Source organism: Cynocephalus volans, chromosome 5, assembly GCF_027409185.1.
Source record: "Cynocephalus volans isolate mCynVol1 chromosome 5, mCynVol1.pri, whole genome shotgun sequence".
Taxonomy (NCBI): domain Eukaryota; kingdom Metazoa; phylum Chordata; class Mammalia; order Dermoptera; family Cynocephalidae; genus Cynocephalus; species Cynocephalus volans.
In genome coordinates this window covers 42,483,690-42,503,650 of record NC_084464.1, presented here as the reverse complement: position 1 = coordinate 42,503,650, position 19,961 = coordinate 42,483,690, and positions in this window count along the sequence as shown.

The following is a 19,961-nucleotide window of genomic DNA, read 5'->3' as shown; positions in this document are numbered from 1 at the left end:
GAATTTTGATGGGGATTGTATTGAATTTGTATATCACTTTGGGTAGTATGGACATTTTCACTATATTGATTCTTCCAATCCAAGAGCATGGGATATCTTTCCATCTTCTTGTATCCTCTCCAATTTCTCTCAGCAGTGGTTTGTAGTTCTCATTATAGAGATTTTTCACCTCCGTGGTTAACTCAATTTCTAAGTATTGTATTTTTTTTGGTGGCTGTTGTAAATGGGCAGGCTTTCTTGATTTCTCGTTCTGCATGTTCGCTATTGGAGAAAAGAAATGCTACTGATTTTTGTGTGTTGATTTTGTATCCTGCTACTGTGCTGAAATCATTTATCAATTCCAAGAGTTTTTTTGTAGAGGTTTTAGGCTGTTTGATATATAGGATCATATAATCTGCAAACAGGGACAGTTTGACTTCATCTTTTCCAATCTGGATGCCCTTTATTTCCTTCTCTTCTCTGATTGCTCTGGCTAGTACTTCCAACACTATGTTGAATAGGAGTGGTGAGAGTGGGCATCCTTGTCTAGTTCCTGTTCTTAAAGGAAAAGCTTTCAGCTTTTCCCCATTCAGGATGATATTGGCAGTGGGTTTGGCATATATGGCTTTAATTATGTTGAGATACTTTCCCTATATACCTAACTTATAGAGGGTCTTTGTCATGAATGAGTGCTGAACTTTATCAAATGCTTTTTCAGCATCTATAAAGATGATCATATGGTCCTTGTGTTTGAGTTTATTAATATGGTGTGTCACATTTATTGATTTGCGTATGTTGAACCAACCTTGCATCCCTGGGATGAATCCCACTTGATCGTGATGAATAATTTTTCGTATGTGTTGCTGTATTCTGTTTGCTAGTATTTTAGTGAGGATTTTTGCATCTATATTCATCAAGGATATCGGGCTGTAGTTTTCTTTTTTGGTTATATCTTTACCTGGTTTTGGTATCAGGATGGTGTTTGCTTCATAGAATGAGTTTGGGAGATTTGCGTCTGTTTCACTCTTTTGGAATAGTTTGTAAAGAATCGGTGTCAATTCCTCTTTGAATGTTTGGTAAAATTCTGCTGTGAATCCATCTGGTCCTGGGCTTTTCTTTGTTGGGAACCTTCTGATAACAGCTTCAATCTCCTTTATTGTTATTGGTCTGTTCTAATTTTCTACGTCTTCATGGTTCAGTTTTGGGAGCTTGTGTGTGTCTAGAAATTTATCCATTTCCTCCAGATTTTCAAATTTGTTGGCGTATAGTTGTTTATAGTAGTCTCGAATGATTCCTTGTATTTCAGATGAATCAGTTGTGATATCTCCTTTTTCATTTCTAATTTTTGTTATTTGAGTCTTCTCTCTTCTTTTTTTTTGTTAGCCATGCTAATGGTTTGTCAATTTTATTTATCTTTTCAAAAAACCAATTTTTTGATTCATTGATCTTTTGAATTGTTTTTTGGGTTTCAATTTCATTCAGTTCTGCTCTGATCTTAATGATTTCTTTCCGTCTGCTAACTTTAGGTTTGGATTGTTCTTGTTTTTCTAGTTCTTTAAGGTGAAGTGTTAGGTTGGTCACTTGCCATCTTTCCATTCTTCTGAAGTGAGCATTTAATGCAATAAATTTCCCCCTTAATACTGCTTTTGCAGTATCCCACAGGTTTTGGTATGATGTATCATTGTTTTCATTAGTTTCAATAAATTTTTTGATTTCCTGCTTGATTTCTTCTTGGACCCATATGTCATTAAGTAGAATGCTGTTCAATTTCTATGTGTTTGTATAGTTTCTTGAGTTTCGTTTGTTATTAATTTCTAGTTTTAATCCATTGTGGTCTGAGAAAATACATGGGATAATTCCAATTTTTTTGAATTTATTGAGACTTGATTTGTGACCTAATATGTGATCTATCCTGGAGAATGATCCATGTGCTGATGAGAAGAATGAATATTCTGAGGTTGTTTGATGGAATGTTCTGTAGATATCTGCAATTCCAATTGGTCCAGAGTCTTGTTTAGGTCTTGTGTTTCTCTGCTGATTCTTTGCCTACATGATCCGTCTAATATTGACAGTGGGATGTTCAGGTCCCCTGCTATTATGGTATTAGTGTCTATTTCCTTCTTTAGGTCTAATAGAGTTTGTTTATAAATCTGGCTGCTCCAACATTGGGTGTGTACATATTTATGATTGTTATGTCTTCTTGATGGATCAGTCCTTTTATCGTTAAGTAGTGTCCCTCATTGTCTCTTTTAATGGTTTTTAGTTTAAAGTCTATTTTGTCTGATATAAGAATAGCTACTCCAGCTCGTTTTTCTTTTCTGTTTGCATGGTAAATCTTTTTCCTTCCTTTCACTCTTAGTCTATGTGAATCTTTATGGGTGAGGTGGGTCTCTTGTAGGCAGCATATAGTCGGGTCCTCCTTTTTGATCCAGTCAGCCAGTCTGTGTCTTTTGATTGGGGAATTTAAGCCTTTTACATTAAGAGTTGTTATTGAAAGGTGTTGATTTATTCCTAGCATTTTATTGGTTGTTTGGTTGTCTTAGGTGTCTTTTGTTCCTTGCTTTCTGATTTACTGTTTGGTTTCTGTGTTTGTTGGTTCCCTAGGTTGTAGATAGCGTTTTTGTTTGATTGTTTTCTCTTCATGAATGCCATTTTTATTATACTAGTGGGTTTTGATTTTTCTTGGGTTTTTATGGCAGTGGTAGTTATTTTTCAGGAACCAAACCCAGTACTCCCTTGAGGATTTCTTGTAAGGGTGGTCGTGTGGTAGTGAACTTCCGCAGTTTTTGTTTGTGTGAGAAATATACTATTTGCCCTTCATTTTGGAAGGATAGCCTTGCAGGGTAGATTATTCTTGGCTGGCAATCTTTGTCTTTTAGTATTTTGAATATATCATCCCATTCCTTTCTAGCTTTTAGGGTTTGTGATGAAAAGTCTGATGTTAGCTTGATTGGGGCTCCCTTATAGGTGCTTTGATGCTTCTCTCTTGCAGCTTTTAAGATTCTCTCTTTGTCTCTGAGTTTTGCCAATTTGACTATAACATGTCTTGGAGAAAGCCTTTTTGGGTTGAATACGTTTGGAGATCATTGAGCTTCCTGGATCTGAAGATCTGTGATTTTTCCTATACCTGGGAATTTTTCTGCCACTATTTTGTTGAATATGTTTTCAATGCAATCTCCTTTTTCCTCCCCTTCTCGAATACCCATGTCTCCGATATCAGAGCGCTTAAGATTGTCTGATATCTCTCTCAGATTTTCTTCACTGCCTTTGATTCTTTTTTTTTTTCTTCTCTGCTTGTGTTGTTTCAAACAGCCCATCTTCAAGTTCAGAGGTTCTCTCTTCAACTTCCGCAAGCCTGCTGGTTAAACTCTCCATTGTGTTTTTTATTTCGCTGAATAACTTCTTCAGTTCGGCCTTGTGTGTATGGTTGCCTCGGGTCTTGGGCCTCTCCGGGGAGCCGCCTTTCTGGTCAGCTTGGACTCTGCTGGGCTGCTGGATCACGTACCACAGGGAGTGTGATCTCTGTTGAGCTTTCACTTCCTGTGCAGGACTTCTCCCTGTTCCGTGTACTCTGGCCCAGGCTGTTGGATCGTGCAGTGGCGACCCCACAGGGTGTGTGGTTTCTGTCGAGTCCCCACCTCCCTCGCCACATGTCTCCCCCCTCTGTGCACACTGGGCTGGGCTGGGACGTGTCTTCTGCAACCCTCGTCTATCAGCTGGGCCTTCAAGACCCTGCTCGGCACCACCTCGCCCAGGAAGTCTACCAGGTTTCTGCTAGGCACAGACGACTGGTCGCTCTGCGTGCCTTTGTAGCACTGTAGATCTTTCTCGGGACTTGTTCACCTTTGTATCTCCCCGGCATGGACCAAGTCTAGCGCCCGCCTGCAATCAGCTCTCCGGCAAGTTCAAGCGGACTTGGGAACTCTCCTACCACACTATTCCTAACCAGAAATTGGTTAGGCGTTTTGCCGAACTGGTGGCCACAGGGATGGTATCTGCCTCCCAGTAACAGGAAGTTTACCGGGGGCCGGAGTCCAGGGTGTGGTGGAGTGACAGTCGGCCCCGCCCGTACTTCCTTGCCCTCCCAACACTGGCCTGGGATGCCTCACGCTACCAGCCCTGCCAGAGAACCACAGAGGGAGTGGAGGGGAGGCTAGCACGCAGGCCCCAGGAAGCCCTGCGCCGGGGCAAGCAAGTGGGAAGGCTTAGTGAGGAGCCGAGCCGGGCGGAGCTGCCAGCACCTGGGAAAATGGAGGCAGCCCTGGGGCGGTGAGTGGCCTGGTGATGCAGGCAGAAGCTGGGTGGGCGTCAGCCCCCCTGAGCAGGGCCGGGTCAGGTGTCACTCACAGGGCTATGTCAGGTCGGGCGCTCACTCTCTGCCTCTGGTTTGTCACCTCCCCCATTCTCCACCACTGCTGCCTTGGGCTGCTTGCTCGGTCCCGCGGCGCGGCTCGGGCGTTTCCCAGGAATCTTCTTTTATGCCAGACTGAAACCTCGAATCCTGAATAGGGCAGCTGGCCACCTTCAGCGCAGCCCCAGCCTCCGGGATCCTGTCTGCATCCACAGCAGCCCTGGCACCGTGTTCCGTTTAGAGACTCGCTTTTGCAGCTACAAAACAGTTCTTTTCCTGCTCCATTCTTCAAAGCTGTTGCCTGTAAATGAGGCAGCCTCTCCTGCCGGGGGCAAAGTGGCGGTCAGCCCCTACGACCGGCCACCAGCAGTGGTCCTCCCCACACCTTTCAATTATTATATCAGGATCCCCACCCTCCCAACAGTCACAGTGGTGATTAAATTTGGGGAGGACATTAAGCCCAAGGCAGGCAGAAAAGCCCAGGAGGGACCTGTCTGGCCAGAGGAGAGGCTGAGAAGCTGCAGAAGAAGTGGGAGGCTGGAGACCTGCCAGACTCCCAGGGTCCCAAAGTCCAGGGCAGTCAGTTCCTGTGGCTGCCTCTAGACTCCAGGATCTTGATCTGAGGTCAGATTTCCCCTGCTCCTCTATGAAGGTTCCAGGGGCAGACTCACATGAGGCCCACAAAGTCCCACAGTGCCTGTGTAACAGCAGGACCCCAATAATTGATCCTCTGGTCCTTTTTCCCTAGGGCCGGAAAGAGAAATACCACATGTTCTCACTTATTTGTGGGAGCTAAAAGTAAATAAATACAGAAACAAACTGGGGAGGGGGCAGGAAAGAAGACACAACAATCACAATTCCTTGAACTTGTTAAGACAAGCGAACAGATATGATGTTGCTGGGTGGGTGTGGAGAGACCAAGGGGAGAGGGAAGATTCAGTAGAGGGACACGAAAATCAACTACATTGTATATTGATAAAATAAAATAAAATAATAAAAAAATGAAATATTTAATGGGAGCTGCCTGGTTAACTCAGATGGTTAGAGCATGGTGCTAATAACACCAGGGTTTAGGGTTCATTTTCTGTACTGGCCAGCTGCCAAAAAATAAATAAAATAAAATATTTAATGATTATATAAGCACAGGAATAAGACGGTTTATAAAGATATGAAGTTATTTGTAAAAAAACAAAAACATAAACAAAAAATACCAGTTTGGTCCTTGCTCTAACTTCTTTTGGGAATATACCCAGGAGAGAAATTGCTGTATCATATGGCAACTCTGTCTTCAATTTTTTAAGGAATAAAAAGTGGCTGCTTCTAAAAAAGAGAAACTCCATATACGGATGGTTGAAGCACAGAAAAATTCTGCCCCTGAAAATGTAAGCTTTGTAGAGCTCCATAATAAACTTTGTAGAGCTATTTTTAAATGATGTATGATAAAAAAATAAATAAAGGGAAAATGTGCAATGAGACTCATTTTCTGCTAGGCATGGAGATGCGGGCACGGAGCCCTCCATCCTCTGGGGAAGAAGCTGGTTATAGAACAGCATAATCACAGGTGCAGCACAGAGGTATTTCCAGGTTTGATTATGATTAGAGAAGCGATGCACACGTTCTCCAAGTGCAATTTTGATCACAGGTGCAGCACAAAGGGGTCTCCAGGTGAAATTGTGCACAGAAAGTAGCCATCTAGGGAGCTACCTTACTTGCCATGTAGAAGTGCCTCTAGAGGAGATGGCAGGGGAAATAGAGAGAAAGGTATGACATTCCTTTTTGGAAAACTGGCCGATTAAACTCAGAAATGATGTCAGCATTGAGATTCTGGGATCACATTGTGCTATTGGCCCTGTCTCACCACTAACACTCTAAAATCTTACCTCTTTATGTCTTCTAAACTAGGCCCTAAATGTAGCTTCCCTATCTTCCTTGATCTGAATCTCAATGCAAAAATTGGTCCTGATTCCAGGGAAGGCGTTTCTCTGACTCCTCTCCATTGAAATCCATAGCCTGAAATTTCCTGTCAGTCTTCAGGAAGAACACATTCAGAAGGAGATCCAGGACCCTGCATCCCAGCATGAGAGGCCGAGGGTCATGGGGTGCTAGGCCAATTCTGAAAGATCCCATCTGCTTCCTGTGACCTGAGATCCTGAGGAAATGCCCAGAAATCCTGTGGGAATCCAAGCAACTTCATACAGAATAATATGACTTGGCAACTGTGTATAATAAAAGCTTTAGAGAAAGGCTTTCTTTGGTATCCATATGCCAAGTGACCTGTAGCCAAAAGCAATTCAGAAGACGCTTTAGATTCCTTAGTTTCCTCAAATATGCAAAGTCTTAAAATTTGGATATTGATGGGAAAATATTACATAACTGAATGGATAAATGTACCGAAAGCCAATCAGCCAAAAACACTGCATATATTCAATGTAGATTTAATTTTTACCCTCAAAAAGTGTTAATGAATTAATAGTGCAACTTACAGATGATGAAAAGAGCTGATATATCTGAAAACTTTCCAAGGGCTAGGTGCTGGTACTTTCCATTTATTCTATCTCCTAGTCCTGGTAATAGGCCAAAGCTCATTTCATGTCTTTAAGGTTCACATGAAGAACTGGGAATTAGAAAGTTTAACATAAGTAATGTGTTCAAGGCTACACTTCAAGTAATTTCAGTAGAATGATGGAGAGAACATTAAAATCTGTTGGGCTTTCATTAAAAACAAACAATATTTATGTTATTGTAGCAGGATTCTTTCAGTCACAATAGATTTAGCCAAAGAAATGTAACATGTTAGTTTAGCTGGGAAGGCCAGGGGTGAGGCTGATTTGAGACATGATTGGATTCAGGGGCTCAAATTGGTCATCAGATCTGTGTGTGTGTGAGCGCGCACGAATGTGCACGCTTGTGCACGAGTGTATGTGTGTGTTCCTGGGGAAGAGAGTCAATAAGACCTTCAATTTCCCAGGCATTATCCCACCATAACAGCTTCAGCAGAAAAAATAGACATCTTTCTCACAATGTCCATAAATAAGGTACCAGAGAAGATTACCCTTGGTCCAATCCCTGTTGCTAGGGAATGTGGCACAATGTAGGACAGTCTGATTGGTCAGGTCTGGGTCATGTGATTCCCCCATCCTCTGGGCCATTGTACTATATACTAAGCTATTGAAGGTTGTGGTTATTATTAAACCATGTAACTATTAAACAAAAAGACCTTTGCAAATTCTCTGGTCCATGAGAGAAATGAGAGAGAACATTAACTATTAGCATGGCTGGCTTTCATTTCATTTTCTTAACTTTATGTTCCCACTTAAAAAGAAAGTATCACTTTTAATCCTAACATTACCTGGATGACTAGGTCATCTTTCTGGAATCATAACTTCGATCCATATTACTGGGGTGAACACCAAATTCCTTTGACCTGAGCCCTGTATCTACATCTAGTCTCTGCATCCCTGGCTACAGCACTATGAAATTCCAAGCATTCAGATGGTTCCCAAAGTCACCCTTGTGGTAGGCAGACTCTAAGATAGGCCCCAAAGATCCCTCTCTTCTGGTATTTAATGACCTTGTATAATCCCCATTCTTAGAGCATAAGCTCGACCCATTTATTCAGTGGTAATAAATAGAGATGGTGAAGTGATGAAATATAGATTTTCAGATCATCAAGGGCTATATGAGGCTACTGGGGTGAACTTTCCCAGGTATTCTGTCCACGCCATACTGAAGTAGTACAGACTCCCCACGGAACCCACTACCAATGACCCTGCATTCCTTTTCTATCTGAGGGGTGGCCCCTCTAGATCTCAACCTCCACAGTCCCTGATGAGAAGCAGGTTTACTAATCAGCAGCCCCAAGGGAGGACTCCCACTGCCTGGAGGACAGCAGAGATCCTCAGCATGTCAGCCACCAGGAATAGGAGTCTCAACAGTTCCGCTCACTGCATCCTGGGCTACAGTTTCACCACCTGCCCGCGTCCAGTGAGACAGAAAACACTCATCTGCCACGAAGTATCTGAAGGAGGTTTATCACTTACAGAGAGGGAGCAGGGGACAGCAGAAGCCTCTGATCCAGGGCTGAAGAAAGCTAAACTTTGTAAATATTTAAAAATCAGGAGGAACAGAAATGTCATGATCGATATCATAAACTGAAGCAGATTTGTATGTAAAAAATGGCATAATATGAGAATATATCCTTAATTGAAAACAAAGTTGGGGATAAAATGTTACCTGATAAGAAGGGAAATCTTTCCTTATACTCTAGAAACTGGCCAGTGGTTGTGTTTAGAGGGAGAATTTGGAAGGATTGTGGATGGTGACAGAGGAGAAAATTTACTTTTCATCACAACACTTTTTTATTATTAAAATTTAAAAAAAATCTTGTGCATGTGTTAGCCACTCAAAATAAATTTTGAATTATGCCAAAAACCCCACATATAATTAGCAAACATTTACTGAGCGGATACTATGTACCCGGAGCTCTCCGAGGCCTCAGTGAATGAAACATCCAGGAATTCACAATGAGGCTCAATGAAGTGGTGAGTGCAGCCTTTTATAATTTGTGCTGGGAAACTGTGGCCAGCGAGAAGCAATGTCTAAACCGAGACCTGAAAGAGAATAGCGTTAATCCAGGTGAATGAGCTAAGGAAATCTTTTAGGGAATCAGAATCACAGAAAAAGGCTCAGAACAGTCAGAGCTCCTGGGGGTCTTGGGAACTGTCAGCAGATCTGGGTGGAGATTAGAGAGGAGGGCACCATGGCAGGAAGCAGGATGCAGTGGTGAGCGTGGCCAAGGACTACAGCCTCGTGGGCTGGAGGAGAAACTTGAGGAAAGCAAGGACCAAACTGGTATTTGTTTTTCTTTGTTTTTGTTTTTTTTTTTACAAATAACTTCATATTTTTATAAATAGTTTTATTCCTGTGTTTATATAATCATTAAATATTTTATTTTATTTATTTTTTGGCAGCTGGCCAGTACAGAAAATGAACCCTAAACCCTGGTGTTATTAGCACCACACTCTAACCATCTGAGCTAACCAGCCAGCTCCCATTAAATATTTCATTTTTTAATTATTTTATTTTATTTTATCAATATACAATGTAGTTGATTTTCGTGTCCCTTTACCGAATCCTCCCTCTCCCCTCCCTCTCTCCCCACCCACCCGGCAACATCATATCTGTTCGCTTGTCTTAACAAGTTCATGGAATTGTGACTGTTGTGTCTTCTTTCCTGCCCCCTCCCCAGTTTGTTTCTGTATTTATTTACTTTTAGCTCCCACAAATAAGTGAGAACATGTGCTATTTCTCTTTCTGTTCCTGACTTATGTCACTTAATATAATTTTTTCTAAGTCCATCCATGTTGCTGTGAATGGTAGTATTTCATTATTTTTTTATAGCAGAGTAGAATTCCACTGTGTAAATATACCACAGTTTCCTTATCCACTCATTTGATGATGGGTAATCGGGCTGGTTTAAACTCTTGGCTATTGTAAATAGTGCTGCAATAAACATGGGAGTACAGGTATCCATTTGACATGATGATTTCCATTCCTCTGGGTCTTTTCCCAGCAGTGGAATAGCTGGGTCATATGGTAGATCTGTCTGTAATAGTTTGAAGAACTTCCAAACCATTTTCCATAAGGGCTGCACCATTTTGCAGTCCCGCCAATGGTGTTGAAGGGGTCCTTTTTCTCTGCAACCTTGCCAGCATTTATCATTCTCTGTCTTTAGGATATTAGCTGCCCTAACTGGAGTGAGATGGTATCTCAGTGTGGTTTTGATTTGCATTTCCCGAATGCTAAGTGATGTTGAGCATTTTTTCATGTGTCTGTTGGCCATTTATATATCTTCCTTTGAGAAATGCCTATTCAGGTCCTTTGCCCATTTTTTACTTGGGTTATTTGTTTTTTTGCTGTAAAGTTGTTTGAGTTCTTTGTATATTCTGGAAATTAATCCTTTGTCAGATGTATATTTTGCAAATATTTCCTCCCACTCTGTTGGTTGTCTTTTAACTCTGTTAATTGTTTCTTTTGCTGTGCAGAAGCTTTTTAGTTTGATATAATCCCATTTGTTTATCTTTCCTTTGGTTGCCTGTGCTTTTGGGGTCATATTCATGAAGTCTGTACCCAGTCCTACTTCCTGAAGTTTTTCTCTTATGTTTTCTTTAAGAAGTTTTATTGTTTCAGGATGTATATTTAATTGCTTAGTCCATTTTGAGTTGATTTTGGCATATGGTGGGAGGTATGGGTCTAGTTTCATTCTCCTGCATAAGGATATCCAGTTTTCTTAGCACCATTTGTTGACGAGGCAGTCTCTTTCCCAGTGTGTGGACTTGGTGCCTTTGTCAAAGAGCAGATGGCTGTAGGTGTGTGGGTTGATTTCTGGATTCTCTATTCTATTCCATTGATCTGTGTGTCTGTTTTTTGACAGTACCATGGTGTTTTGGTTATAATAGCTTTGTAGTATCGTTTAAAGTCAGGTAGTGTTATGACTCCAGCTTTATTTATTTATTTTTGCTCAGAATTGCTTTGGCTATTCATGGTCTTTTGTTATTCTGTATAAATGTTAGGATAGTTTTTTCCATTTTTGAGAAAAATATTGGAATTTTGATGGGGATTGCATTGAATTTGTACATCACTTTAGGTAGTATGGACATTTTCACAATGTTAATTCTTCCAATCCAAGAACATGGAATATCTTTCCATATTCTCGTGTCCTCTTTAATTTCTCTCAACAGTGGTTATTAGTTCTCATTGTAGAGAATTTTCACATATTTGGTTAACTTTATTCCTAAGTATTTTATTTTTTTGGTGACTATTGTAAATGGACTTGCTTTCTTGATTTCTGTTTCTGCATGTTCACTGTTGGAGTATAGAAATGCTACTGATTTTTGTGTGCTGATTTTGTATACTGCAACTTTGCTGAAATCATTTATCAATTCTAAGAGTTTTTTTGGAGAGGCTTTAGGCTGTTTGATATATAGGATCATGTCATCTGCAAACAGGGACAGTTTGACTTCATCTTTTCCAATCTGGATGCCCTTTATCTCCTTCTCTTCTCTGAAAGCTCTGGCTAGTACTTCCAACACTACGTTGAATAGGAGTGGTGAGAGTGGGCATCCTTTATCTAGTGCCTGTTCAGGATGATATTGGCAGTGGGCTTATCATCTATGGCTTTAATTATGTTGAGATACTTTCCATCTATACCTAACTTGTAGAGAGTCTTTATCATGAATGAATGTTGAATTTTGTCACATGCTTTTTTAGCATCACTATAGATGATCATATAGTCTTGTGATTTTATTGATGTGGTGGATCACATTTATTGATTTGTTTATGTTGAACCAACCTTGCATCCCTGGGACGAATCCCACTCGATCACTATGTATAATTTTGTGTATGTGTTGCTGTATTCTGTTAGCTAGTATTTTATTGAGGATTTTTGCATCTATATTCATCAAGGATATTGGCTTGTAGTTTTCATATTTTTTTTTGTATCTTTGTCTGGTTTTGGTATCAAGGTGATGTTTGCCTCATAGAATGAGTTTGGGAGAATGGCCTCTGTTTCAATCTTTTGGGATAGTTTGTAGAGAATTGGTATCAATTCCTCTCTGAAGGTTTGGTAGAATTTTGCAGTGAATGTACCTGGTCCTGGACTTTTCTTCATTGGGAGTCTTCTGATAACAGCTTCAATCTCTTTTATTGTTATTGGTCTGATTTTCTACATCTTCTTGGCTCAGTTTTGGTAGTTTGTATGTGTCCAGAAATTTATCCATTTCCTCCAGATTTTCAAATTTGTTGGCATATAGTTGTTTATAGTAGTCTCTAATGATTTCTTGTATTTCTGAGGTACCAGTTGTAATATCACTTTTTCATTTCTAATTTCTGCTATTTGGGTCTTCTCTCTTCTTTTTTTAGTTAGGCTTGCTAATGGTTTATCAATTTTATTTATCTTTTCAAAAAACCAGCTTATTGATTCATTGATATTTTGTATCATTTTTTGAGTTTCTGTTTCTTAAGTTCTGCTCTGATCTTAATTATTTCTTTCCATGTGCTAACTTTGGGTTTGGATTGTTCTTGTTTTTCTAGTTCTTGAAGGTGAAGTGTTAGGTTGTTCACTTGCCATCTTTCCATTCTTCTGAAGTAAGCATTTAATGCAATAAATTTCCCCCTTAGTACTGCTTTTGCAGTATCCCGCACGTTTTGGTATGATATATCATAATTTTCATTAGTTTCAATAAATTTTTTGATTTCCTGTTTGATTTCTTCTTGGACCCATATGTCATTAAGTAGAATGCTGTTTAATTTCCATGTGTCTGTACAGTTTCCAGAGTTTCATTTGTTATTGATTTCTAATTTTAATCCATTGTGATTTGAAAAAATACATGGAATAATTCCAATTTTTTTGAATTTGTTGAGGTTTGATTTGTGACCTAACATGTGGTCTATCCTGGAGAATGATCCATGTGCTGATGAGAAGAATGAATATTGTGAGGTTGTTGGATGGAATGTTCTGTAGATATCTGCCAAGTCCAATTGGTCTAAAGTGTTGCTTTGATCTTGTGTTTCTCTATTGATTCTTTGCCTAGATGATCTGTCCAATATTGAGAGTGGGGCATTCAGGTCCCCTGCTATTATGGTATTAGTGTCTATCTCATTCATTTGGTCTAATAGTGTATACTTTATAAATCTGGCTGCTCCAACATCAGGTGCATATATATTTATGATTATTATGTCTTCTTGATGGATAAGTCCTTTTTCATTGGATTTTGGGGAGGAAAACCACAGAAGGGAAGTACCATTTTCATCACATCATGTCACAGGTACATTCTATCAACATGATTTATCACTACTGATGCTGAACTTGATCACCTGGCTGAAGTAGTATTTGTCAGGTTTCTGCAGTACAAATTTATTCTTTCTCTCTCCCCCCCTGCCCCCACTTTACCGTCTTGTACTTTTGGAAGAAAGTCGCTATGCACAGCCTACATTTAAGGAACAGGAAATTATGTTCTCCCTCCTTGAGGACAGAGTGTCTACAGAAATTATTTGGAATCTTCTGGCAAGAAGATTTTGTTGCTTCTCTTTCCATTATTTATTTATCCAATGATTTATTATATCAGTATGGAATAATTCCTGGAGTATTTTAGAAACAAATTCTTACTTATAATTTCAAAGTTAAATAGTTCAGAATACATCTCTCACAGAAAAGAGTTATTTAAATTATTGTACTGTAGAACAATGCTATTATTACACCTAACAAAACTAACAATGATTCTGTACATTTATTACATACCTGGTGAACATATAAGTCTCTCTGTTGTCTTCAGTGTGTCCTTTTCAGTTGGTCTGTCTGAAACAGGATCCAAAGAAGGTCCACATATTGCATGTGGTTGTTGTGTCTCTTTACTCTTTTCTTCTATTACACCACCCAGGTCAAAGCCTTCCATTTATTGGAAAAACCAGGTCACTTGTCCTGTAAAACGTTCCACATTCTGATTCTGGCTAATGGCTCTCTCATGGTGTTGGTAACTTGTTTCTGTCTCTCTCATCTTTGCTGTAACCCCACAAAGATATTCTTCGTTTGATACACACTTGTAATTTTATCATTGCCAGTCCCTGCTACTTTTCCCTTTACTAAGTTTCTATCCAAGGACTACTAAGCCCACCATCCCTGGGCATTTTGAGGCCTCTAGAGGTGTGTGTGGATGCTATCACTCAAGCACATTCTGCCTCAAGCATCCTCCCCACCTAGCAGGGTGAATCTAGATGAGCTACAGGATTGACCACACTCATGCCTGAACTTATCCTCCCATAAGACCTTAGGGACTCTAATTTCCCTCTTTTTATCTAAAGGGTAAGTCCTGGTTCCCCTTACCTTTGCTGGTGAGGCTGGACCTTGGTTGTTCCCTTGAGGTTGTCAGCTCCACACTGCTGCCACTACTGCTTGAGCAGAGGTGCTGGCAGGACGGGAGAGAGAGGATGAAAAGCTTGGGATTGATGTTAGGGACGGGCTATGGATGCCTTCCTGACTCTCAGGAGATGGCTTCCTCCAGCTGCAACCATTCCTCTGCTTCTGTGCTCCTCTGGATCTCATCCTACCAAGACCAGGAAAAGCTCCTTCTCTTTAAAGGTAATCATATCTCCTGCTGGCTTCAGGAATACCCAATCTTTTGCAATTATGTTCCTCCTTACAAATGCAAAACAGTCTGATGCTGCCCACATTCCAGGGCTTAATCTGGAAATGCTGTCCACTGTCTCTTTGTTACCTCGAGAGAGGGATTGGTCCATGGTGGTCAGAGTCCCAACAGTCCCAGAAAAGGCCTTCAATATGTTTCTTTAATGTGATTCAAAGGGATACAGGCACACACACTACAGTGCCACATGCTGCCACAGGTTTATCGGGGAATAGTAAGCAGAGAAGTGTCAGAACCCACTGATCCACATGTTCTCATTGACCTACGGAGGGTGCACTTAGGCTGGCACAGTGGACTGTATTTCCCTGGCCACTGTTCTAGTAGTGAGATGCCCTAAATGCTCTGCATAGGTCCTGGGACAGCCAGAAAGACACATCTGTGCTACTCTGATACAATAGCAGGCCCCTGTTGGAGGAAATGGTCTTGTTGGAAGTGGGAGTTTCTGGAGCTCAGTGGCTGGCGTTGCCTTGCTCTTCCCTAGAGTCAGTTTACACCTGCTGACCCAGCTCTGTGCTCTGCTAACACTGAGCCTGGAGGGCATCCAGCTCTCTGTCCCTGAGCACACTTTCCAGACAGGCTTTATCTGCTTTCCAGGCTCCCAGTCCTGCAAAGACCCTCTCAAGCATTTCCAAGAGGACCAAGGGGCTAACTTCCACTGTTCCATCACATTTCCACTTTTTTACCTCCAGACATTGCTACTTAGTTATTGATTTTCTTCTGGGCACTATTCCCTCTTCACTTTTTTACAGTAAACAAGCAAAACGGTTTGTTCAATCTGCTGTGGATTGATTGAATTGTGTCCCCCAAAGCTCATACATTAGAAACTTAATTCCCACTATAACTACAGAGGGTGGGAAATTCTATTATGGTAACTGAAAGGTGAGGCCTTGAAGATGAGATTTGGTTGTAGGACCGGGCCATAATGAATGCATTAATAATGGTGGTCAGGGCTTTAGAAGGAGAGCGCATGAGGAACTCTCTCTCTCTCTGCTCCACCATTCTCACCATCTGACACCCTGTATTGCTGTAGATTTGCTTCAGCAGATGTATTCCTTGGACTGTGGACTTCTCAGCCTCCAAAACTGTAAGCAATAAATTTGCTTTTCTTACAAATTACCCAGTTCCAGGTATTTTGTTATAGCCAACAGAAATGGGCTAATACATAATCCCTTCTCACCGTAAACATATTTGTGTGTGTGTGTGAGTGTTAATGGCCTCCAACTCTGCTGTGTTTGTCCCTTATATCCTAGTGGATAGTGGTTCCCTTAACAATTTCCTGGCCATATTCTATGATTATACAGTCACTTTATGTTGCTACATGGTCATGTTGCAGTATTCTAAAAATCAATCCTTTTAAAACTTCAATTTCATGTTTGTCAGAGCAATGCAAACCTTGACTTTTGTCCTCTCACAGGTAAGTTAGTGCTGTGACCCTGGCTGTTGGTGAAACAACATGTATTAACGAGGGTAACATAGTTGTTATAATAAATAAACCCCAAAATTTCAGTGGCTCAACACAATAGGAGGTTTTTTGGTTTGTTTGTTTGTTTTTGCTAATAAGCTGCCCAGCATGGCTCTAACTGAGGAGTGTTTCTAAGAATTGAGAGGAGACACTATCTGCTCCATGCAATCATTCAGGGATTCAGCCTGACAAAGTTTGTACCATGTTCATTATGTGGCTTGTGAGGTTAATGCCATCTTTATCCAGAAGAAGCATGGCCAAAGAGTATAGGAAAGCAAGGATGCAGATCTCTTTTTATTGCTTTATAAATCCTCTTTACAGACAGTATAAGTAATAACTCTTTTAACACAATTTTTTTTTGTCATACCAGAATTTCAAATACAATGGTTAAGTCTTTTACTTTGTTCATTCTGGACTGGGGTTATGTTTAGGAACTTCTTTACTATCATAATAAAATATTTACTTTTAGGTTTCTAGGTGGAAGGGAAGGGGAGAAGAGGGCAGAGGTGGAGACGAAGAAAAATGTAAAAGGAAAGAAGTCAAGGAGAAATGGGGAGAGAAGAGTGGTATGGTGTAGAGATCTAGCATTCTGAGCTCATTTATAATTTAACGAATCTCCACAATTCAGTACAATTTAGTGTACTTTGTACAACCATCGAGGAGACTGGTTCTTCCTCCTTGGCTATGTGGTAACCAGCAGGTTGCAGGAGCTGAAGGCTATTCTCTGGATAATGGTCCAGCTGTGAGTCTTCAGCACCATCACACACAGAGGCTGGGTCATCCCTGTTGTGTCCTGGAAATGGGAATCAGGACGGGGAACCAAAAGCTACAGTTCATCTTTTGTATCCCTTGTATCCCTGAATTGCATTTATGCTGCTTTGAGTAATCTTTTTTCATCTCCGTTACAGTGAGAAGTGTAACAATGTAACAATAGCAGACCCTGGAATCTTTGCATAGTTTAACTACTGCCCTTTGGAGTGCATTTCTGTTACCAAAGCATGCAGAGTACATTCCAGTTCCTGCTCTTCCCATTCTAATAACATGACTTCATCAATAAAGTGAACCAGTGTGATGTTCTGTGGAGTGCCCAGAGGGTCCAGTGCTTTTCTTCTGTGTTATAATAGTGAAAGATGTAATACAGCCCTGGGACAAAATTAGAAACATTGTTATTTGTCTTATGTGAATATACATAGCTTCTGGCCTTCTGTTTCTTACTATAAAAAGAATGCACTTAGGCAGATCAATAGGGTTATCCATGCACCAGAAGCTGTATAAATCTGCTCTATTAAACATATCACATGCAGCACAGCTACTGAAGTTGGGGCTAATTATTGGTTCAATTTTCAGTAGTCCACTATCATCTGTCTTCATCCATCCAATTTTTGCCAGAACCAGACTGGTGAATTAAATAGTTATATGATGGGATCACACCCCTGCATCTTTTGTGTCTTTGAAGGTGACTTTAATCCCTTTCATTATCCCTAAGATACATTATTGTTTCTAAATTTCTATCTTGATTGAGATTGGAGGCTGTTTTATGATTTCCACTTGGTCTTTCTTACTACAAAGCTCTACTCCACAGGCCAAATAACTACTGTGAGAGTTCTTCCCACTGCAAAATACATCCATTTCAATTATATATTTGGAACCTGGATAATTGCCACCAAGTAGATGTGTGGACACGAAGAACTCACTGAGATATGTGTGGACCTGGGACAGGACTGAAATTATTTCCTGGCCCCCCATATGCCTCTCCTCTAGTGGGGTTTTATGATGGTGCTTTGGTTCCTCTGGTGTCAGTTTCAAACTAGGCCCTGTACCTGACAGACCTAAAAAGCCTAGGTATTCCCTTTATTCAGTGTGTGAATATCTGAGTGCATGGACATTGATCCCTTTAGGGAAGGAGGTGGGGAATTTCTACTGTGCACACCTGCCAGACCTGGGCTCTCCTTTAAGTGCGGTTTGGCCCTAGGAAAGTGAGCAACAACGTCATATCTTGCTGGGTTTCAATTTTTATAGTTTTGCTATCTAATGAATATTCAATTAAGGGGGTGGTTTCCCGTTATGTAACATAGTCTTGCACATGCTTAGTTGGTCTCTTTTTAGGGAATGTTCATTGGTCAAATTCTATGACATGCACCAGACATATTTAAGAACATTCTGTGCTCTCTAGCATCTCCAGTGGAAGGTCATTCAAGGGATAAATTCCACTTTACTGAGCATGTGTGGCTACTAGGGTTATATAACCTCCCTCATTGAGCATGCCCAGCCACTAGATTTGCATAATCCAGCCTCTTGTGGTCTCAATTTCCCCATGTTGGTGCCAAAAGTAGGTCAAGCAACAATAACTTTCTTCTAGGGGAGGGACCAGAAGAGGGGCCCCAGACCTCGGGGAGTGGCTTGAAATGCAGAGATGTGTCCTGAAACCTGAACCCAGGAGAAACAAGTACCTCTCTCACTTAGTGAGTGGCAGATTCAAGTTTTGGTTTTTGGAACTTTGTCGATTTTTTCCCAAATATTTTTATATCATGTGGTTGGTTGAATCCACACATGCAGAACCCAAGCATAGGGAGGGCCCATTGTATATACCATATTGGTATGATTTGAATGTTTGTCCCCTCCAAAACTCATGTTGAAATGTAATTGCCATTATAACAGTGTTAAGAGGAGGGACATTTAAGAGGTGATAGAGCTGGGTTTAATGGCTTTAACATTGGGTTTTCACTTTTTAATTTCAATGAATTCGTGACTTTGAATCTCAAGTATGTTTATTGTTGATTGCATATAATTTCTTATTCTTTTTTATCCAGTGTGACAATATCTGCCTTTTGATTGGCTTGTTTATTCTGTTTTCATTTAATGTTAAAATTGACACAGTTAATTTGCCTGCTTTTCTACTTTTTGTTTTCTATGTTTCTCATTTCTTTTTTATTCCTCTATTACTCTTTACTGATTCTGCATATGCTAAATGAATACCTTCTACTGTAATATATTAATTCTTTTAATGACTTATTACTATAGTTTTCTTAGTGGTTACTCTAGGACTTACATATACATCTTGTCTTAGAAATTACTTTAGATTTACACTAACTTTTTCAGTGAGATATAGAAATGTTATTCTCTACAGATCATTTTCTTCTTTCTTTTCATGCTGTTATTATATTACATGCATATTTGAATGTAATATGTCCAACTGTTATGTTGTAATAATTATTACTTTATATGATTTTGGAAATTTTCTCTTTCTGTGTCTTCAAGGTCACTGATCTTTTCTTTTATAATATAGAGTCTACCATTAATCCCATCTCACATCCAGTGTATTTTATATCTTAGACATTTGCAACTTTAGAAGTTTGATTTTGATCTTTTACATATTTTTCATGTCTTCCATAACTTGCTGGTCGTGTAGAATTCATTTACTGTAACTGTTTTAATGTCAATGTCTGCTAATTCTTACATCTGTGTCAGTTCTAGGTTGGTTCAGATGATGGCTTCTCTCTGCTTTATGAGTTGAGTTTGTTGGGTTTTCATTGCATGCCTGGCTATTCTTTTTATTTGATGCCAGTGATTATGACTTTACCAGGTTAGGTGCTTGATATTTTTGCATTTCATATATTCTTGAACTTTCATCACTGGGACAAACTAAGTTATTCAGGAGCTGTTTTATTCTTTTGGGTTTTACTTTTAATATTTGTTAGGCAAATCATAAAGTGTTCAGCCTGGGGCTAATTGTTCACGATAACTGACACAAGATCCTTCTGAAAACTATCTAATGCTCAGCAAATTATGAAGCTTCCAATCTGGCTATTATTTTCTGCTGTGTGTATCTCTAGGTACTGTTCCCTGTCATCCTTTTGGATTATTCTTTCCCTGTCCTTGGGTAGTTTCCACATATGCATGTATTGATGTGCTAAAGACTTGAGGGGTATCCTCTGTAGAATTCCAGTACTTTTTATTTTCAGATGTCTTC